The 23,931-nt window shown below is 40.0% G+C and overlaps 1 long non-coding RNA gene across 1 annotated transcript in view; it reads right to left on the bottom strand.

The window, feature by feature from the left end:
• The window catches only part of LOC307020732, a 92,497-nt gene that overhangs the window by 45,567 nt on the left and 22,999 nt on the right, over window positions 1-23,931 (bottom strand). The gene's annotated exons all lie outside the window — the stretch shown is intronic.

The raw sequence follows: 23,931 nt of genomic DNA on the forward strand, positions 1-23,931 counted from the left end.
TTATTAGTTGAATACAAATAAGTGTTTCTTGCTTCTTTCATTTACAAAAACATTATTTTCATTCATTTGGTGGTTACAGTGGTAAATATAACAATAACAGAATAATATATATATTATTGTATTGTAATTATTTATGTGCTCATCACCTTAATGTTGCAGCTGGTAAAAGGAGGAGCTAATTTAAATTACATGATATACTGCTGGGTAGCTTATGAAATTCACTATGGGATCAATAACACTTTTATCTTAACCTATAATAATACATGATAAAATATGTCTTGATTATATTTTGTAGTGTTCTGAATTTTCTAGAAGTATGTCTTTAGCATCTGAATAGAGCCATCACAATGAGTCTACAATGTACATCTCACATTTGACCACACCCCAAACTAATGGCACACACGTTTCAGGGTATTGTTTTGTTATGAATGCTTAGTAAACAGTTTTAAGAAGCCATGGTATTAAATCCAACTAACTGTGCATTTATTTAAAAAAAATGAAGGAAATGAAGGTGGCTGCAGAATCAACCCCCGGTGGCACCAGCAGTGAAACCTCGACCAGCACCACAGAGGAGTCCTTCCACTTTGATGCTGAGCCCTGCACTCCCCTGGCAGAATCCACCATCTGCACCACACCGGCACCGCTCGGAGAGAGGCCAAGCACACTCAGCACTCGAAGGCCTCCGGCGAAGCGCAGGATGATGATACTAAATGAGATACTGTCTACCCCTGTTCATTGTTCAAGATTTCTTCATTCTCAAACTGTCGTGGAGCAGAACTATAAAGTTGCAGGATTAATCTCAAGTACCTCAATATAATTATAGTATGTCTGCATTTTAAGTGCTCATTTCATCATTCATTCATGTATTTTATATTCTACTAAAACTGAATCAAACCATAAACAAGGTGGCCTGTTGGGATTACTATATATATATATATCATATATTATTTTATCCCACTTTATGCTTTGCTCTTGCTGCTTGTTTTACACTGATTTTATATCTTATTTCTTACTGATGTAAAGCAATTTGAACTGCAATCCCATGTATGAAAGGTGCTATACAAATAAAGTTATTATTATTCAGATGGATTCTCTGCCCCTCTATTCATTCTCCCATTATCCTCCTCAATCTGCCTAGAAGTATTTTAATGTTGTAGCTGTTACTATAACCAATACTAATGCTAGGTCTGCAACTGACAGTTATGTGCAGATGTAGCGAATCATTTTAGACAGTTTGAAACACGAGGGCCGTGATTGGTACGTGATCTGCCCTCGCTCAAGGGAAAACCTCCAGCTTGATTTGAGACCGCCCCCGTGATAGATAAATGTAATTATAATGAAGCCAGCTGCAATAGATCATTGATCCACCAGGGGGTGCAGTGGGGTTCCACACTGAAGCTCATGTGAAATAAAGTCAGATACAGTACGCTGGATGTACAGCGGAACTTTGTTAAAATCCATATGTCACGGATATCATACTCTGTGCTAAATAAGAGACATGTAATCATTTACAAAGCATCACCATGTTGTTATTTAACAAAATAATGTTGTTTAGTCGAAAAAAACGAACAGGAGGAAATGCAGCCCGGCTCTCGATTTTTAATCCTAATTTAATCATCATCTTCACCACGATCATTTATGTTTATGTTCGCCAAATTGACATGAAATCACTGACACATATGAATATACTGTATTCAACTTCATTAAAACGTTATTAACGTGCCTAAACTCAGTAATTCACTAAAAATATTTATATTTTAATGGAGACTCGTCGGCAGATCAGGATCCCAAAGCGTGGCGGAGGGATCCTGATCTGCATGACGGGCGCTATTTTCCCCATAAGGAACAAGTCGCTGCAAATTATCCCGCTTATTACACGGCCACATTCTCGACAAAGTAACAACATGACTCCCAGTATTAATTGAAATGCTTTTATGGATTTAGAAAATGTTTTTATTGATTTAAAAAATAGTTGTATGTATTGATTTAAATTGACATGCATCCGCTAAGAAAAATAGTCCGTTGTTACCGTTTAAAAAAAAGTCTGAATGAAACGGCAGCTCTCAGCTGTGTATTTAAACAACTAATGGCCCATCAACCACAGCTCTCCCCCCCCCCCCCCCCCCCCCCTCCCCCCCTGATCTTTCTTCTCCAGCAGCTAAATTAACTGTAGGTTACTCTGAGTGACCATAGACTGTATGTGACAAGCTTACAGTTAGTGACGTAACAACACCATAAAAGCTGGTGGGTTGAAAGCAATACGGGAGGTAAAAATAACTAGAATAATTGTGATTCATTTATTGTGTTTTTTATGTTTTTAGGTATAAAATGTTATGTAATTCAGGCTTATAGTTCACCCTTCTCTAAAAGCCTTCAACAATGACAATATTCATAGTAATTTAATAAATCCTTCCAACACACATTGTAAAAAATAGCCTACTGTAAGTTAAGAAATCATTTCAATATGTACATCTTCTGATGTAACAACAATAACATTATAAATAGTAACATAGCTGAACATGGTACTGCACATTTAGCTTTGAGTGTTACTGACCTGAGATGTTTTTATTACATGAATTAAGGTGACTGAGGCTTTTTAACATACAGGGATGCAAACTCATCAGGTATGAAAAAGGTGACAAGGATCCGAGCCCCCGGCTCCCCCACCCCACAGAATATCGGCTTTAAAATGAGGAATGACAGAGGATATTAGCAGTCAGAACAACTAAAGCAGCAGTGTTAATAATAACAGAAATGCCAAAGAGTCACATCTAATAGAAATATATAAAAGCATTTATTTTAAATTGTGTAGCAGTCAGTTTATAATTTTGGCAGCACTGTTGAGCATTTTGAAAATGTATTTTCATGCCTCTGTGCAAGGCTTAGTCTTTCTATCTTTATAGCCACATGGTGTAAAGTAACTAAGTTAATAAACTCAACAAGTACTATACTTGGGTACAATTTTGAGATACTTGTACTTTATTTAAGTATTTCAATGTTTTGCTACTTTGTTCTTCTACCCCACTACAGTTCAGAGGTACATGGTGTACTTCTACTCCACTACATGTATTTAATACCTTTAGTTACTTTACAGATGTGGATGAATGATGTGAAATATAATCAAGTGTTAAATCAGACTTTAGTTCCACCTGGAGCAAATCCATAAGCTACCCTGCAGTATACAAATCATTCAAACTAGCTGCACCTTTACCAGCTTTGAGAACACTTTCATGATCAATCATTATAAAACATATCATATATATTATTCTGAAATGGACCAATCTGCACAATGACTACTTTTACTGTCGCTACTTTCACTATATTTTGATGAGAATACTTTTCTACTTTTACTTGAGGAACATTTTGAATGCAGGACTTTTACTGTAACAGAGTATTCCTACACTCTGGTACTTCTACTTTTACTCAAGTACAAGATCTGAGCACTTTTACTTTTACTCTAGTACAAGATCTGAGTACTTCTACTTTTACTCAAGTACAAGATCTGAGTACTTCTCCTTTTACTCAAGTATAAGATCTGTGTGCTTCTACTTTTACTCAAGTACAAGACCTGAGTGCTTCTACTTTTACTCAAGTACAAGTTCTATGTGCTTCTACTTTTACTCAAGTACAAGATCTGAGTACTTCTACTTTTACTCAAGTACAATATATATATACTTATACCACCTCTGTTTATAGCCTATGAAAAAAACTATTAGAAATAGAAGGCTAAAGCTAACGTTAGCAGATTGTGACAATGTATGCTAGCTAGCTAGCTCAACGATTCCTTAAATAATATTGCCACAGAAAAACTTTTCAGTTCACATCACGCTCTGCCGCTCCAACAGGGAGCTCTGCTCTGAACACCTGAACAGCCCGTTCTAACAGCTGTTCACCAGCGGTCCAGTCTGTGCCACAGTGACTCCGGACTCACAGTTAATATTAACGAACGTACCCGTAGGTAATGTAGCTGCTGAAGCTAGACCATCATGTCGGAGCAGCAGAGCCTTATTATACATCCACCATGAGAAGAGCCGACAGGCAGGAAGACTCGAGCACACAGCTCGCACTTCATTATAATATATATATAAAAAAGAACAGCACATAACAGCTCAAGGCCGCAGATTACTCCGGGTCCCAGACCCCCCCATACCCCAAAAATATTTTTATTGCAGATCTACATGAATCACACAAATGACCTATTTTGGATTCAAAACGGCGAATTTCGCCGAAAGGTGACAAGTTTGCATCACTGAACATAGACAGAGCACAACTGAAACATAACATCTGAAACGATGTAACAACATAATACACTTGTGGGGATGCAGCTTGGGATGTGAGGAGTGAGGGACACGGCTTAGAACGGGCGCGTCGCCTGGCAGGACAGGAGAGTGTGTGCACCAGTCTGCCTTGATCTATGAATTCATGTCCGTGACATTCACTGCTGCCCACAGCTGTTTTATAGAAGGAAAACCTCCTTCACTTCATGAAAGTGTTTTAACCACACAAACCTCTACACACACATGACGGGTGTTATTTTCCCCATAAGGAACAAGTCGCTCCAAATTATCCCGCTTATTACATGGCCACATTCTCAACAAAGTAACGACATGACTCCCAATATTAATTTAAATGCTTTTATGGATTTAGAAAATGTTTTTATTGATTTAAAAAATAGTTGTATTGATTTAAAAAATAGTCCGTTGTTACCGTTTTTTAAACAGTCTGAATGAAACGGCAGCTCTCAGCTGTGTATTTACACAACTAATGGCCCATCAACCACAGCTCTCTCCCCCCCTCCCCCCCTGATCTTTCTTCTCCAGCAGCTAAATTAACTGTAGTTTACTCTGAGTGACAAGCTTACAGTTAGACACAACACTGTCATTGCAAGTGACCCTCAGTTAGTTGACTTTTATGTTCAACTGCTAAATTCGTTACTGATAAAAAAGGGCTTCTCCTGTACCTAATTACCTTAACACTAGAACCGCCAGAGGTTTTTGTATAGGCCTACCTAAACCCGTCAAATCCCGCTATTAGAATGCAATTTTTAACAACATAGGGTGCTACATAACACACTTTCAGGAAAAGTCACGGACTGGGAGACTTTAATATTTTATTGAAAAAAAGTGACATTGCACACACACAATACACATCACACAAATTGACCCGATTGGCGGCTCTAGTATTAAATAAACTCACAAATTAATGAAACCAGTTCAATACGCATTATTCTTATTCTTATCATTCTTTATGAGCGCTGAAGTAGTCTTAAAATCAGATCAGTTTTTTAAATGAAATCTGACGGCAGGCAGTTAGCTCTGATCACCTATGATAAATGCGCCACACCTAATCTGGCCATTCAGCCACAGAAGTCCCTCTATACCAGTGGTTCTCAACCTTTTTACAACAAGTACCACCTGAGAAAATAGTTGGCTCTCCAAGTACCACCATATGACCAATGTTAAAATGCAGGATCTCTCAAATGTCAACTGTACACACATGTCATTTCCTGGACCTATACCAAAGTTTGAATGTAGGCCTCCTGCAACAACCTACATCGTAACAGAAAATGTCCAATTGGGAATTCAGTTCCACAATAATAATGAAGCCTCCAGGAGCAGATGAGCCTAAGGGCTAATAGCTCATCTTCAGTCTGCTGATGTTTGCTCTTGCCATTTCTGTGGTGGCAAAGTAAAAAAGATAAGTAAAAAGACAACAATTAAGGACAAGTGTGTGCTTTTTCAGCGTTTGACCTCGGTCACAGCCTTCTCTCCATTATTTGAGCAAATGCCTTCTTCCTGAGTCACTTCTCTCCTCCATCACAGCGGCTGTGCATATCACTTTTGCGTTGCTTGTGGAGCCTGCGCTTGTGCTCGATTGATGACTGTTCTCCTCCTCATTCACTTTTGCTGGTAATATTCTCCGCTGTACCTCTCTTCCGAATACCTCCCGTTTTGAGCCACGTTTTTAACATCATTCAGCTTTCTTCTTTCTTTAGCTTGCTTGCAACGTTAGCGGGTAGTAAGGTCGTAATTAGCAATGCCAGAAATAAAATTAAAAATGTTTTTCGTTTCTAAATCTAAAAACAGCAATAGCCTATTAGAACTAATTTAAACCACAGTTTCAATTATCTCAAGCTTATTTTCATTCGCTGTAGTATTTTGATAGTATGATTTATTTTGTAATTAATGTTATTCAATCAAGCCTAAAACTGATGGCACTTGTCCCTATAGCCTGTTTTAAATTGAAGTTGTCTGAGGTCCTTACCATCAGCTGCTCTTGCAGTAATAATAGTGTACCTTAATGTCCCAAATGTGCACAATGTAATGACTGCTTTTCATCTTTTTGTTTACTTAGTTGTGTTTCCAGTATTTTATATGTCTGTGTTATGTGTAAAGGTTAAAGGTGGGGTAGGTAAGTTTGAGAAACCGGCTCGAGATACACTTTTTGTTATATTCCATGGAATGCTCTTAACATCCCGATAGCAATGAATATCTTAAGTGCTTTGACAAAAAATCCATAAAAAAATGTCATCTGTGGAAGGCTCTGTAAGGAAGTGGCATATTTTTTCCGGTTGTGTATTTTCAAATTCTAGCTAACCCGAGCTGGTTTCTCCAAAATTACCTACCATACCTTTGAATAAAATAAAAAATAAAAAAATTAATAAAAAAAAAAAAATGTTATATGTCAGACTCCTCCGCGTACCACTAGCGGGAGCTGGCGTACCACCAGTGGTACGCGTACCACAGGTTGAGAACCACTGCTCTATACAAATCAAACTGTAGACGGTGTGAAAGCACCTATTGTTTTAAATAATGGTCGGAATGTGACCTGTGAGCCTTCTGAATTACCGTGGGACAGCACGTTCTAAACCAAAATGTTCAATCAATAAAGTAACATCTTATCTTATCTTATCTTAATAATATCTTCATATTAATAATAATAATAAATCATACAGTATGTGTCCGAAAGGGAGCAGGAGGAAGCAAACACAAAAATATACAAAAAATATACTGCATATTAAAGCAAACGATTGTAAAGGTTAAAGTAAGAGCATAACAAATAAAGAAGTGTAATATAAACATTTACATTATAATTATTTAATATATAAAGACTATATATTATTGAATTACAAGATTAGATACACTTTAGTTGATCTAAAATATTGATGTGTTCAAATGCTCTTCAAAACACAACTGAAAGTCCATGAAACTTGTCTTTCTGTATTTGTGAATGAAGCGCCATCTCCTGGTTAAAACCTGAAATTGAAAATCTGGCAACGCCCTCTTGGAAAATAGTGGGAGGGCTTAACATTCCTCTATACTGGTTTTAGGCAGGTCGTAGGCAGGAAGCTGTAAGCTGGAGTCTGAAATTCAGTGCTACATCTGTAGGCACATTGTTATTGTTTCTTATTGCTGTGTGATTAAAAGAATAAACACAAATAGCAGGATAGGCAATGCAAAAATGTATTTCGTACCTTCATACACACAACACAACATTGATGACATGATAACCTGTCAACATGCGGGCAGAACCCAAATCTAGCTCCAGTGCCGCACAAAACATGTTTTCGATGGACAAGAGTGAAAATGGAACGCACACGCTATTCGTTGTTTGTTTATATCACGCAGTCTGTTCTTCTTCTCTGTCTTCCGGTTGTTGCCTCTTTTGAATGACAAATACACACTACCGTCGCCTGCTGGTAAGGAGAGTTATTGCCACTCATGCACTGAAGTCTTTGCGGTGTGTTCCCATGCGACACATGGCCAAGACGCAGGAGAACACGCCAACGCAACAGCCGGCAACGCCGAGTCCTCTGGTGACTGCTTGGTGTGTCAGGGCCTTTACACATACAATAGAAAGGGGCTTTTTGGTTTGGATTTGTTAACAGAACACAGCAACCTGATCTCACCAGAATGCGTGACTCCACCACGACTCCTTGACACCACATTGCGTGGTGGAGTCACAAACTTTGTCGGTACCACGCAAACAACCCCTATGTAAAGTGAATGAGGCTCCTTTGTCGTGGTGCACACACGCATTTCTACAACGTCCCACAGTGAACTTTTATTCTATAAAACGTTTTTAAAATCTACTTTATAGCTTGTAGTAACTCACGGGAGGCTTCTTTTATTTTATTTGTACGCATAATTATTTTTATTTTTCGTCAGAATGTAAAAATTACATTAGTTCAGAGTTTTTGTTCTCAAAAAACAGTGCATTGTGTGTAATACAACTGTGATTTTTATAAAATTAGTTAGTTAGTTAGTTAGTTAGAATTTTACACCCGGAAGTAAGTATGCTCCTTACTGTCGATTGATTTTACAGTGATATCTGCAATACTCATCAACTCAAAAACACACAACATTGATTGGTTTGAATTGTGTACAATGCTTTTGTATTTTTCCCCTTCGATTCGGAGAAAAAAATATTTTATCAGAGTTTTTGGATGGCAGAAGACACTACACTACCCAGAATCCTCAGCTATTGTTTGGGACTACACCATGTGCTTAGCTTGACAAACCCCGTGATCAGTCCTCAAGCTCTGTGATTGGATGTTGGAGTGGCAGCGTCAAAAAGCACTTTGAAATGGAATGAAACCCATCGATGGCACACTATTCAAAACAGGAATCGAACGTGTCCTACCCCCCCTTAGGTCACAGGCTCCTCAGTGCAACACAATAAAACAGTTACACAGAAAACATAGTGAAATAGTGCAATAAGAGTCTATATACAAGTGATTGGAACATGACATATTAGATAAATAATTTCTAAGTAGCAGCCAGATGAATGTTATGGATGTTGTTTCTAAGTTCAGGTGTTTAATAGTCTTATGGCCTGTGGGATGAAACTGTCCCTGAGTCTGGTGGTTTTAGTCCAGATGCTGCAGTACCGCCTGCCAGATGGCAGCAGACAGAACAGTTTGTGGATGGGGTGATGGGGGTCTTTTATAATCCTGAGCGCTTTCTTTAAGGTTAACCTGATATTTTTACTCCACTACATTTATTTGAGTTACTTTACAGATTTGGATTAATGATGTGAAATATAAACAACCCTTAAATCTGAGTTTAGTTACACCCGAGTAAAATTCAGTGAAGGTGATTGTCAAGTGCCAACAATCAGGCGAGATATTTGATAGTTGGTGCTTGAGAAGACTAAATATGTATCTGCAGATCCGTGTAAAGCATATTCATTAATCGTTATTCTCTAATCGTTCATTAAAGACTAATTGCTATTTTGCACATCCCTTTCAAGATTTCAAGATTTTCTAAGGTTTATTGACATATACAAAACTACGGTGTAGTTATGCAATGAATGAAAAACTTGGGTCACAGGTTCATCAACAGTGCATTACAAGACATCTATCAATATGTGTGTATACCTCCATCATTAAACTGTCGTATTCTGCACATGTATTATTCTATCTACATACATCTTATAAGAGTATAATAAATATGTATAATATCGGTTAAAATAAGTGCTTCAACATAGTTAACATTGCAGGAAAGTTGATTGTCAAGTTCCAAAACAAACCATGTAATATATTAGACTTTGTCAGGCTTAATATTTATCTGTAGATAGATACCCCCAAAGCTTTTTTCTTATTTAAAAGAAGACCTTAACCTAAAGTATTCTTTAATGTTTAAATAAAGCCTTATTAGTTAGCACATCCTCCTATCAGGCACTAAACTGTTTTATTCTCGATATCATTTACAGTATCTTTTTGATATTTTCTAATCTATATTTATATCATTGACCTTCTACTTTCCCACTATTTTGTATGTACTCTTAATATTTAAATGTTTTCATCAAATATAACACATTCAAAAGTACTTTACAAAAATGAAAGACATTAAGAAAAAGGCATTTTAAAACAGTCATTAAAAAGCAACACAATCTTCCTGCATTGCAATTACTCTAAACGTGTAATAACGTGCTTTAACCTGTAGGAGGTGCAGGTTAAAAAGCTGTCAAGTTTACAGTGTTAACAAAATAAAATATACTGCTGTTTCCGGTTTAGTTTACGATGGATATATTTTGTTATTGTTTTGATATTTGTAACACAAAAGCGATGGAAAAAACCCACAGCAACACAGAAAGGATGGTCTAAAAATGACCCAGTGGTCTAGTAGTTAATAAAAAACAATAATATCAAAACAAATTATTACTGTCACTACCCGATCTGTCCCCCTGCCCGATCGGTACTGCGCATGTGCAAGATGGTCCGCCATATTGGACAACTCCGGACGGCAACCCAAGATGGACACTTGACACAGTGGCTTTTAGCAAAGCTCAAAAATAAAACGAGAGAGAGATGAATTATTGTTATTACAATGCGACTTCACTATTATTTAACAACTCTTTTTATTGGGTTCTTTTATTTGGGGTTAAGTACATTGTCAGAATAAATGAGAAATGAATTTAACTTCTGTTAGACAGCTATCATAGTGAATAAATATGTACTGTGAATGTATGCAAAAATGTATGGCATATGGCTGTCTAACAGAAGTTAAATTAATTTCAAACTTATTCTGACAACAGCTCTCTTAACTCTCAGCTGTGGTGACCCAAGAAACCCCTTGGTGGCTGCCTCCACCATCTGACGAAGCCTCCATTGAGGCCGGTCCTTCGGTAGCTTTCACTTCCATGCCAGAATTGCCTTCCCCTCGCTTGGCTATCCCTCCATCCACTTGCCCTGATTCTAGCACAGTGACCTTGCGACGGACACCATGGTCAACCGCTGGGCAGCATCCTAATGTCCATCATCTCCCGAGAGCGTTGGGAGAATTGGCGCCTGTGGCTGAAAACTCTCCTGGTCCGGTGTCAAACTCGGTGTCTGTCATCTTTAGACCTTGGGCCTAGGTTAGCTAACCTGGGCTTGATTTGTACATCGTCGGGGCGACGATGAAAATGGGGGGGTAGATTGTAGCAGGATGAGCAGTAAATAGTGTTGTAAGGCATATTCTTTTGAGCCTATCACCGCCAGGGGGCACCCTATAAAGGGGCAGAGGCTTCTAGATGGCGGCCTCTTGTTCGCTGGTGCCAAGACCTACCCACTTCCGTTCTTGCCGTGTTTTGCTTCCGCTACCGGCGTAGGTATGTTGTAGGAGAATAGCTGGCTTCAGGCAAAGTTATGCAATTCTCTATCATACTTACGTGTAGTCACGTTTTGTTTTGTATAGCGGAGGGTCTTCCTGGCGATGCCCGTCAAGTAGCCGTAATGTAGAGAGCATAAAACTCTCTCCTCTCTGCCTGATCGGTATGTACAGCGATTTGTTCAGTCCATTCACCACACCTTTCCTGAACATTAATATTATACTTGTGTGTTTATTGTTAATCTAGGGCCAAGCTAAGGCTTTAAAGAACCGCTGCTGTTTTGCTGCACCGAAAAGAGACACAGGGTCATCAACCGTACTGCTGATCCTGTGTGCTGCTAAGTGCTAGTTAATTGTCTGCTTCTGGCTATCGTGTCTGGTCCGGTTTGGCATTGCCTACGGCAGTATCATCACCTGCCCTACCGATCCTGTGCTGCTGGACGCTACTTAAATTGTTCGCTTTTGGCTACTGTGGTTGGGCCGGTTTAGCGTGGCCTACTCTGTACTATAGGTCCGCTCCCCTAGTGGGATTTTAGCGACTGGACTGCTGGGCTAACTCCTTCTGTTTAGTTATTCTTTCCTTCACCAATTTAAACTATTTTGTTTACTTTGTTCTTTTTCATTAATAGTTTATTTTGTTTATTCCTATTTTCTTTCGTTATTTTCTTTCTTTACTTTTGGCTTATTTTATATCTAATTAGTGTCGATATATCTTTGGTCAATTCATTTTTTGTTTGTATGATAACTGTTTTGGTTTAGGTTTTCTTTCTTTGCTTTTTGCATAGTTTTGTTTATCCCGCATGATTGCCCGTATGGCTGCGGCTAATTTTGGTTTATTTCATTTTGAGTTATTCTGTGCTTTTGTCCCCCACTTATTGTGTTTTTCCTTGTTTTTCTGTTTTAGTTACTGAGAGCTGAAGGTGGTGGTATTGGTGTCCGAGGTGGTGGCTTCCCCCTTTCCGTGTGCTATGCTTCCCCCGGGTTTTTGGATCTTTTCTCCGTGTGATTGTGTGGGTGTGGAACACGTGTGACCGGGGTGACTTAAGTTTGTTTTTGCGGGATCCCCTCCCACTCATAGACTCAGGCAGAGTCCATGGTGGGGCGAAGGCCACAGCGGGCGAACTCAGGGGGCCGAGCATGAGGGCGAAGGCAGCGGCAGGAAGAGTCAGGGGGCCGGGCCCGAGGGCGAGGACCACGGCAGGAAGAGTCAGGGGGCCGGGCCCGAGGGCGAGGACCACGGCAGGAAGAGTCAGGGGGCCGGGCCCGAGGGCGAAGACCGCGGCACTCAGGGGGCCGGGCTCGAGGGTGAAGACCGTGGCTCTCAGGGGGCCGGGCTCTCAGGGGGCCGGGCTCGAGGGCGAAGACCGCGGCTCTCAGGGGGCCGGGCTCGAGGGCGAAGACCAGACAGCTCCGGAGACCGGGCGGGACCCGGTGTCGGTCGAACAGGAACCGGAGCCGGTGGGACAGGCTTCGGCAGGATCCCCCACGGGAGACGACCAGGAGTTGGCAGGACCCCCGGCGAGAAAGGTAATGGCGGGGCCTCCAACGGAACAGGACAAGGGGTTGGCAGGACCCCCGGCAGAAGAGTAGTCGGCGGGACCTCCAACGGCACAGGACAAAGGGTTGGCAGGACCCCCGGCAGAGGAGTAGTCGGCGGGGCCTCCAACGGGACAGGACATGGAGTTGGCAGGACCCCCAGCGGACCCTCCAACGGACCAGGACATTGGGTAGTGACTTGAGACGTGACTCGAGAGGGGACTCGAGAGGGGACTACAGAGGGGACTTGAGAAGAGACTCGAGAGGAGACTCGAGAGGGGAAACAAGGGGGGACTAGAGAGGGGGCTCGAGAGGGGACTCGAGAGGGGACTCGAGAGGGGACTAGAGAGGGGACTAGAGTAGGGACTAGAGGAGGGACTAGAGGAGGGACTAGAGTTGGGACTTGAGGAGGGACTAGAGGAGGGACTAGACAAGGGACTTGAGAAGGGAACTCGAGAGGTGACTAGAAAGGGGACTCGAGAAGGGATTAGAGATGGGACTAGGGAAGGGAATAGGGAAGTGACGAGAGGAGGGACTTGAAAAGGGACTTGAAAAGGGACTTGAAAAGGGACTTGAAAAGGGAATTGAGTAGGGACTAGAGATGGGACTAGAGAAGGGACTTGAGGAGGGAATTGAGTAGGGACTAGAGATGGGACTAGAGAAGGGACTTGAGTTGGGACTAGAGGAGGGAATAGAGATGGGACTAGAGGAGGGACTGGAGATGGGACTAGAGAAGGGACTATGGCAGCTGGGGCCAGAGCTGGGACTGGAATCATGGCTGCAGGGGGTGGAAACATGGCCGCTGGGGCCGGAACCATGGCTGCTGGGGCCAGAACTGGGTCTGGGGCACGGGCTGGAATCCTGGCCCTGCGTCTCCTAGAGGCCCTTTGGAGACACCATGGACCTTCACCAGGATAGTAGTCGGATCCCAGGAAAGGGTTAGAGGCTTGAGAAAAGTTTCCAGGACTACTGGTAAAAAGTTGTAGCCACTCAGGCAACAAACTCCTGAGCCAGGGCTTGCGAGCAACCTCCTGGCATGCCTCCTTAAAAGCAGCCACTCTACCCCGTATAGATGAGGCGTCCTACCACGTATACAAATTTTACTCCAGAGAGTACCCAAGACGTTCCGCCTGTAGCATCAAAAAAGCTGAATCTGCTGAGTCCATTTGTGGTCGGTTCATACTGTTACGATGAGTGAAGGAAGCAGGACCCAAATAAAGATAACGCTGAAAATGCCTTTATTTCAAGGATAAATAAAAATAACTTGGACAAAACAGAACACTCACCGGTGAACTCAGTCACAAACAAAAGACGAACCAACACTGAACACACTTCTCGAGTCCCCTTTCTAGTCACCTCTCGAGTTCCCTTCTCAAGTCCCTTGTCTAGTCCCTCCTCAAGTCCCAACTCTAGTCCCTTATATACTAATAAAGGACTGGCTTATCTAAAGCCAGTTGAGTAGCACTTGAAATGTTTGGCTCTATGAAACCTGATGTACTTATATGATTCTGTTTTCTTCAAGGTTGTATCTTCCAGGTCGAATGTACTTATTGTAAGTCGCTTTGGATAAAAGCGTCAGCTAAATGCAATGTAATGTAATGTAATGAAGAAACAAGACTAAATACAGGGAGGGGTAATCACAAGACGAGAAACATCCGGGCAGGGAGGAGAAACATAAGGGCCACAGGTGAACACAATCAGACAACTAGACACACCAGGGAATCTAACGACAGGAGGAAAAACACAGGGAAAAGGACCAGACAATATACCAAGAGGAAAACATGACAGGGAGAACAGCAAAACACCCAAAACAAGACATACAAAACGTGACATAACACAATAATCGTAACAGTAGTGACTTAAAACTTGTCACATTTCCCTGAGTGAAATTCCAGGGGTGGCGTTGTCGGACTTAGTGGTTTAACCAAACTGTTAAATTAATACATTTATTCTGTGGCCACTGCTACAAACGTAATAACTTTTAAAACTTTTTCCAGTCACTTGCCCCATGCATGCAGCAGCAGGCCATTCACTTTGATCCCGTTATGAAATGTCATCATTTCGACAATAAATAAATGCTACATAAACGTTATCTTGCACATTTTATGTAACCATCTCCGTTTCTAACTTTCAATATATTTTAAAAGGGATCTCTCTCTCATCTGGGTGCGGGGGCGGGGCCTCACAGACACACTGCATCTCTCTCTCGCTCACAGACATGCTGCAGCGCTGTGCAGTGTGCACACAGTTCTGCCGGTAATGAATATTACATTTTGTGAGGAAACTTTTCCACCAATAATTCCAATAAGTATTCCAAAATGTATTCACTTCAGGTTTACGAAAGTAACTGTAATCAGATTACTCGTTTTTCAAATGTAACGCCAGCTGAATACAGTTAGCCTACAGATGTAGCACTGAATTTCAGAATCCAGCTTATAGCTTCCTGCCTACGACCTGCCAAAGACCAGTATAGAGGAATGTTAAGCCCTCCCACTATTTTCCAAGAGGGCGTTGCCAGATTTTCAATTTCAGGTTTTAACCAGGAGATGGCGCTTCATTCACAAATACAGAAAGACAAGTTTCATGGACTTTCAGTTGTGTTTTGAAGAGCATTTGAACACATCAATATTTTAGATCAACTAAAGTATATCTAATCTTGTAATTCGATAATATATAGTCTTTATATATTAAATAATCATAATTATAATGTAAATGTTTACATTACACTTCTTTATTTGTTATGCTCATACTTTAACCTTTACAATCGTTTGCTTTAATATGCAGTATATTTTTTGTATATGTTTGTGTTTGCTTCCTCTTGCTCCCTTTCGGACACATACTGTATGATTTATTATTATTATTAATATGAAGATATTATATTAAGATAAGATAAGATGTTACTTTATTGATTGAACATTTTAGTTTAGAATGTGCTGTCCCACGGTAATTCAGAAGGCTCACAGGTCACATTCCGACCATTATTTAAAACAATAGGTGCTTTCACACCGTCTACAGTTTGATTTGTATAGAGGGAGCTCTGTCAGTTTTCGAATTACCCATTTGCTTTCGGGGAGCCCTATTTTTCAGAGCACATCCTGCTACTAAATATGTCACACGCACGCTCTGTTGACTGGCGCAGCAGCGCGGATGCGATCAATTGCTATAAAAAAACTCTTCTACTAATACAGACGGTGTCACTATGCCGGCGGATGTGGCCGTTGTTGAAGCCTCTTAAGGCTCCGCATCGGCAGGCCTCTCCCTCGGTGTGGAGGGAGAGGCCTAAAAGTTGTTTTCCGTTCACGTTGTCATTTTTAGACTCCTTCGCTTCTTTGCTTGTGAATCCAAAAGCTGTGACGCTTGGCTGTTTTCATTTTGCCATATTTTTTATTACAAAGCCAGAGTTAAAAAAATATCAATATGAACATTTCAAATACCGCGCCGGCGTCACCGCCATAACCATAGCAACGTAAGTAAGAATGCAGCGCCGCCACGTACAGATGGCAACACCCAGACATATTCACAAATATAAAACAAATATTCAGAAACTATAATGAAAAATAACTATTATTTATTTCAAGAACTGTTATTTACAGAAACTCAACATTTCTAATCTGTGTGACACAAATATGCACGATTGTTTTGGGCTCCCCCTATTTATCTCAAAGTCAGCCTTCAGGGGAGCTCCCTCCCTCTTCCGTGGTGCCAAGCTCCCCCTAGCTCCCCCCCATTTCGAACAGTGGGCTTGTTTGAGACAAGCGAGACCCGCGCAGACCTGCGCAAGTTCGATCAACGTCTTGCTCGTGCGTTGCATGATGGTTAGTCATTTTGTCCGACTTGCTCTGGAGGCTCGCTCACATGAGACGTTGAAATCTCGCGGGACAAAGACGCCCGCAGCCTTGAGAGCGAGGCGCGGCGAGGCGGCGCAGTTCCTCTCCTCGGGCTGCGGAAGCGAAATGCTTGATGGGAAACGACTCGCTGGTATCTCGAGCTGAGCGCTCATTGGTGGTTTTTACCCCGTGCTGCTGATGAAATTCTCCAATTGGCTCGGCAAAAGTTTGTTGTTTGGTGTCAGTTTTATGTCGCCACTTCCATTCACATTTTTCATCATTGTTCCACAATGTTTACCATCATGAAATTAATATCTATATATGTTATACTATACTTGCACTGCTTACCGTTTTCATACTTTATATATCTTAGCATATTCATACACACTGTTCATACTGCTCACAGGCTGCTGTGTATATTCATACCCCTCACTGTTTATTCATCATTCAATTCATTCTATATTTTATTCTGTAGATTGTGTAAATTACTTTTCACTTTACTGCTTGTTGTACTCCTGGTTGGAAGCTAAACTGCATTTCGTTGTCTCAGTACCTGTAATATGTGCAATAACAATAAAGTTGAATCTAATCTTGAGCAGGAACAAATGTATTTATTTAGTACATATCTGACATGAACGATTAAACACATTTGTGCATTCTTTATGAATGCAAACCGAGTCAAGCCGACTCCGGAGGTGGCGGTATGCACCTTAAAGTTGTTTGCAATCCGCCCAAAAACCGAGAGAAGAAGAAGAAGGCGAAGAAGTAGAAGAAGAAGAAGAAGAATCCGACTCGGAGCTGTCCGACTTCAAGCGAGCTTTTTGAGACCTCCCCCGGCTGCGATCGGCTATTCTCGTCTACTTTCGAGGCGAGCCGCAACGGGTCTCAAACAAGCCTAGTGTCTGTGGCTGAATGGCCAGCGATTAGGTGCTGCGCATTTATCATAGGTGATCAGAGCTAACTGCCTGCCGTCAGATTTCATTTAAAAAACAGATCTGATTTTAAGACTATTTCTGCGCTCATAAAGAATGATAAGAATAAGAATAATGCGTATTGAACTGGTTTCATTAATTTGTGAGTTTATTTAACACTAGAGCCGCCAATCGGGTCAATTTGTGTGATGTGTGTTGTGTGTGGGCAATGTCACTTTTTTTCAATAAAATATTAAAGTCTCCCAGTCTGTGACTTTTCCTGAAAGTGTGTTATGTAGCACCCTATGTTGTTAAAAATTGCATTCTAATAGCGGGATTTGACAGGTTTAGGTAGGCCTATACAAAAACCTCTGGCAGTTCTAGTGTTAAGGTAATTAGGTACAGTAGAAGCCCTTTTTTATCAGTAACGAATTTAGCAGTTGAACATAAAAGTCAACTAACTGAGGGTCACTTGCAATGCCAGTGTTGTGTCTAACTGTAAGCTTGTCACTCAGAGTAACCTACCGTTAATTTAGCTGCTGGAGAAGGAAGATCAAGGGGGGAGGGGGGGAGAGAGCTGTGGTTGATGGGCCATTAGTTGTGTAAATACACAGCTGAGAGCTGCCGTTTCATTCAGACTGTTTAAAAAACGGTAACAACGGACTATTTTTCTTAGCGGATGCATGTCAATTTAAATCAATACATACAACAATCTTTTAAATCAATACATATAACTATTTTTTAAATCAATAAAAACATTTTCTAAATCCATAAAAGCATTTAAATTAATATTGGGAGTCATGTCGTTACTTTGTTGAGAATGTGGCCGTGTAATAAGCGGGATAATTTGCAGCGAATTGTTCCTTATGAGGAAAATAACACCCGTCATGTGTGTGTAGAGGTGTGTGTGTGGTTAAAACACTTTCATGAAGTGAAGGAATTTCCTTCTATAAAACAGCTGTGGGCAGCAGTGAGTGTCACGGACATGAATTCATAGATCAAGGCAGACTGGTGCACACACTCTCCTGTCCTGCCAGGCGACACGCCTGTTCTAAGCCGTGTCCCTCACTCCTCACATCCCAAGCATCCCCAAAAAGTGTATTATGTTGTTACATCGTTTCAGATGTTATGTTTCAGTTGTGCTCTGTCTATGTTCAGTGATGCAAACTTGTCACCTTTCGGCGAAATTCGCCGTTTTGAATCCAAAATAGGTCGTTTGTGTGATTCATGTAGATCTGCAATACAAATATTTTTGGGGTATGGGGGGGTCTGGGACCCGGAGTAATCTGCGGCCGTGAGCTGTTATGTGCCATCATGACACGCATGGTGTTCTTTTTTTATATATTATAATGAAGTACGAGCTGTGTGCTCGAGTCTTCCTGCCTGTCGGCTCTGCTCATGGATGTATAATAAGGCTCTGCTGCTCCGAGATGATGGTCTAGCTTCAGCAGCTACATTACCTACGGCTGCGTTCGTTAATATTAACTGTGCGTCCGGAGTCACTGTGGCACAGACTGGACCGCTGGTGAACAGCTGTTAGAACGGGCCGTTCAGGTGTTCAGAGCAGAGCTCCCTATCGGAGCGGCAGAGCGTGATGTGAACTGAAAATTCTTTCTGTGGCAATATTATTTAAGGAATCGTTGAGCTAGCTAGCTAGCATACATTGTCACTATCTGCTAACGTTAGCTTTAGCCTTCTATTTCTAATAGTTTTTTTTCATAGGCCATAAACAGAGGTGGTATAAGTATATATATATTGTACTTGAGTAAAAGTAGAAGTACTCAGATCTTGTACTTGAGTAAAAGTAGAAGTACTCAGGTCTTGTACTTGATTAAAAGTAGAAGTACTCAGATCTTGTACTTGAGTAAAAGTAGAAGCACACAGATCTTGTACTAGAGTAAAAGTAGAAGTACTCAGGTCTTGTACTTGAGTAAAAGTAGAAGTACTCAGATCTTGTACTTGAGTAAAAGTAATAGTCCCAGAGTGTAGGAATAATCTGTTAGAGTAAAAGTCCTGCATTCAAAATGTTCCTCAAGTAAAAGTAGAAAAGTATTATCATCAAAATATAGTGAAAGTAGCGACAGTAAAAGTAGTCATTGTGCAGATTGGTCCATTTCAGAATAATAGATATGATATGTTTTATAATGATTGATCATGAAAGTGTTCTCAAAGCTGGTAAAGGTGCAGCTAGTTTGAATGACTTTGTATACTGCAGGGTAGCTTGTGGATTTACTCCAGGTGGAACTAAAGTCGGAATTAACACTTGATTATATTTCACATCATTCATCCACATCTGTAAAGTAACTAAAGGTATTACATACATGTACTGGAGTAGAAGTACACCATGTACCTCTGAACTGTAGTGGAGTAGAAGAACAAAGTAGCAAAACATTGAAATACTTAAATAAAGTACAAGTATCTCAAAATTGTGCCCAAGTATAGTACTTGTTGAGTTTATGAACTTAGTTACTTTACACCATGTGGCTATAAAGATAAAAAGACTTAAGCCTTGCACAGAGGCATGAAAATACATTTTCAAAATGCTCAACAGTGCTGCCAAAATGATAAACTGACTGCTACACAATTTAAAATAAATGCTTTTATATATTTCTATTAGATGTGACTCTTTGGCGTTTCTGTTATTATTAACACTGCTGCTTTAGTTGTTCTGCTAATATCCTCTGTTATTCCTAATTTTAAAGCCGATATTCTGTGGGGTGGGGGAGCCGGGGGCTCGGATCCTTGTCACCTTTTTCATACCTGATGAGTTTGCATCCCTGTATGTTAAAAAGCCTCAGTCACCTTAATTCATGTAATAAAAACATCTCAGGTCAGTAACACTCAAAGCTAAATGTGCAATACCATGTTCAGCTATGTTACTATTTATAATGTTATTGTTGTTACATCAGAAGATCTACATATTGGAATGATTTCTTAACTTACAGTAGGCTATTTTTTACAATGTGTGTTGGAAGGATTTATTAAATTACAATGAATATTGTCATTGTTGAAGGCTTTTAGAGAAGGGTGAACTATAAGCCTGAATTACATAACATTTTATACCTAAAAACATAAAAGCCACAATAAATAAATCAAAATTATTCTAGTTATTTTTACCTCCCGTATTGCTTTCAACCCACCAGCTTTTATGGTGTTGTTACGTCACTAACTGTAAGCTTGTCACATACAGTCTATGGTCACTCAGAGTAACCTACAGTTAATTTAGCTGCTGGAGAAGAAAGATCAGGGGGGGAGGGGGGGAGAGAGCTGTGGTTGATGGGCCATTAGTTGTGTAAATACACAGCTGAGAGCTGCCGTTCCATTCAGACTGTTTAAAAAACGGTAACAACGGACTATTTTTCTTAGCGGATGCATGTCAATTTAAATCAATACATACAACTATTTTTTAAATCAATAAAAACATTTTCTAAATCCATAAAAGCATTTCAATTAATATTGGGAGTCATGTCATTACTTTGTTGAGAATGTGGCCGTGTAATAAGCGGGATAATTTGCAGCGACTTGTTCCTTATGGGGAAAATAACACCCTTCATCCAGATGAGGATCCCTCCGCTACGCTTTGGGATCCTGATCGACCGACGAAGCTCCATTAAAATATACATATTTTTGGTGAATTACTGAGTTTAGGCACGTTAATAACGTTTTAATGAAGTTGAATACAGTATATTCATATGTGTCAGTGATTTCATGTCAATTCGGCGAACATAAACATAAATGATCGTGGTGAAGATGATTAAATTAGGATTAAAAATCGAGAGCCAGGCAGCATTTCCTCCCGTTCGTTTTTTTCGAATAACACATTTATTTTGTTAAATAACAACATGGTGATGTTTTGTAAATGATTACATGTCTCTTATTTAGCACAGTAGTATGATATCCGTGACATATGGATCTTAACAAAGTTCCGCTGTACATCCAGCATACTGTATCTGACTTTATTTCACATGAGCTCCAGTGTGGAACCCCACTGCACCCCCTGGTGGATCAATGATCCATTGCAGCTGGCTTCATTATAATTACATTTATCTATCATGGGGGCGGTCTCAAGTCAAGCTGGAGGTTTTCCCTTGAGCGAGGGCAGATCACGTACCAATCACGGCCCTCGCGTTTCAAACTGTCTGAAATGAATCGCTACATCTGTACTTGATTTTTGTATTCTGATTACGTAACGTCGTTACAAATATTCCGTTACAACCAAGCGGCAAACTCTGAGGAAGAGCCGGGACGCCAATACGGAAGTGCTACATACTGCAGTTCATATATTGGCCGATAGGCGATGGCTGCAGAAAGGAGCAATTTCCATAGACCCCCATGTTAAAATGCCCAATTTTACAGCAGAAAAAAACCTGTTTCTATCCCTGGCTCCATACATGTTATTAACGATATAGTTAGATTCCACCTTCATGATTATGAATCTGTGAGTAAATTTTTTTCTAACACGACCCTTTTATTTATATTAGGTCTTAAAGTTTTTGCATAAATTAGGGCGTGGTCACATTGAGTGACGGCTCTGTGAAATGACTGCTGCTGCTAGCTTCTTGTCTCTCTGCTAGCTGCTCCGTGAAGCTAGCTACAGGGACTCTGCCTGGTCAGTTCATCCAGGAAACACAACTTGAAGCCGGCCGTGTTTGTTTGTTCTTCATGCTTATATATTGGACTATTGTGACTCGCTCTGCTGTTAAAACAGACGGTGCCTGAATGCGGTTTTGCGGTAAGTGAAATGCAAGTGCTTTACTTATGTGTTAATGATTTTAATCAACGTAATGAATGTTAAGGCTAAGCGAGTGGTAGGTACATCGGTGCTAACGATGCTAATCGTAGCCTCCAAGTTAAAACCATAGACTGTATATATAAAGGTTAAAACGAAATAGAGAAGTGTTAAGCGTTAAGTGGGATAATACTGTACAACAAACGGCATCTGTTTGAGGTTGATAAAGTAAGGTCATCCTTGTAACTTAGAGAGATATTTTATTATGTAGGTAGGTAGGAACTGTATGCATCACTAAGGTTAATTTAAATTGGCTATGCTCAAGTATGTAGACAAGGTAATGTCGAAGTAGTGTATGTGAAATCAACCTCACAACAAGATGTGTGTATATTACAATTATTAATTTCATATTTCAAGATGATTACTTAGATATTACAATATGGTTGTTTGAGCTGGAGTTCATTATTGAGCTTACACGTTAACGTCACAGTCATCTGAAGAACGAACCCAAACCTTGTTGTTTTTATGAATTGCATTACCAAATTGGTATCAAATAAACAGCAAGCATTGGTAACACAACTTCCAAAGTTGCAGTAAAATAAAAAAGGACCCTGACTCGGAAAATACACAATCCAACATGTTCAACAGAAGAGAATCAGTTATATTGTTTGTACACATGGTATTTTACATATATATCTGTTTGTGTAAGGTGTCCAGGTGATGCAGACATGCTGGACCAGAAAGTGAGAGACAGAACTGGACTCCTCACAGCAGTGAACTTCTGCTCAGGTACAAAGACTCTTTTTTTCATACTGTACTAAGAATCAAGAAAGATATTGGTTTAAATAAATGAAGTATTGACTTTAATACACTGATATACATTCCATTAAGTAATACTAGATCACCTACACATCAGTGAAGTTGAGGGTTTTTTCCATGCAAAAAGTTACATTTAGATGTTAACAAGCACTATGATTTTGTCAGCTTTGTAATTTAATGTATTGAAGGCAAAGATATTTAACACATAGTGAGAACTGCTACTATTTATCTCTCAATATTGTCTGTAAAAAAAGTGGTAAAAGTTATTCTTTCAGTGAGACAACAGAGCAAGCTTCTACAGTTGCACTACATTTTGATAACAGTTAAATATTATTTTGATAACACATATTTCAATGTTGATGAACTTCATACTGTTCATTCATAATCTGATTGTCTTTGTAGCTCACTGTTGAAATAAAAACATTACAATTACAAAATAATGATATCTACAGCCCCTAAACACACAAACACACCACTTTCATAAATAACACACTTGTTCTACAATAATATGTTTCATGTTTCCTGTCATTTTTGTTAGGAAAGGACATGCCTGAAAGACACTACATTTTCTCCTTCTCTGAGGGTCAAGAAGAACATCCAAGAGGAACATTAAAAGCTGATGTTATGAGATTTTAAGACCAGTACACTAAGAAACTACTTTTATTGTAAAAACAGTCAGCTGATCAAATGCACCTATTTCCACATCTACACTCCATCAGCTGATTAATTCTATTTGCCTCGCTTTATGAGCTTCACATCACCTTTGCCTTGTCCCGCAGAGTTTGCAACATCACAAATAAATGGGCCAATCTTCAGTCAGATGTGAATGTGTAATCTAACATTTTCAATAAGAATAATGGACGAAAGGAGTGCAAATACAAATACAATTTATTGAAATGTGAACCAAAAGTTAATCAAATGTTTTAAATAAAACGCACATATGGACAGAAGGTGTAAAACTAATAAATGTATAAGTAAACACATTTAGTCAAATAAAGTGACAGACTAAGCCTTTG

This window comes from Notothenia rossii (assembly GCF_949606895.1).
Source record: "Notothenia rossii genome assembly, chromosome: 9".
Taxonomy (NCBI): Eukaryota; Metazoa; Chordata; class Actinopteri; order Perciformes; family Nototheniidae; genus Notothenia; species Notothenia rossii.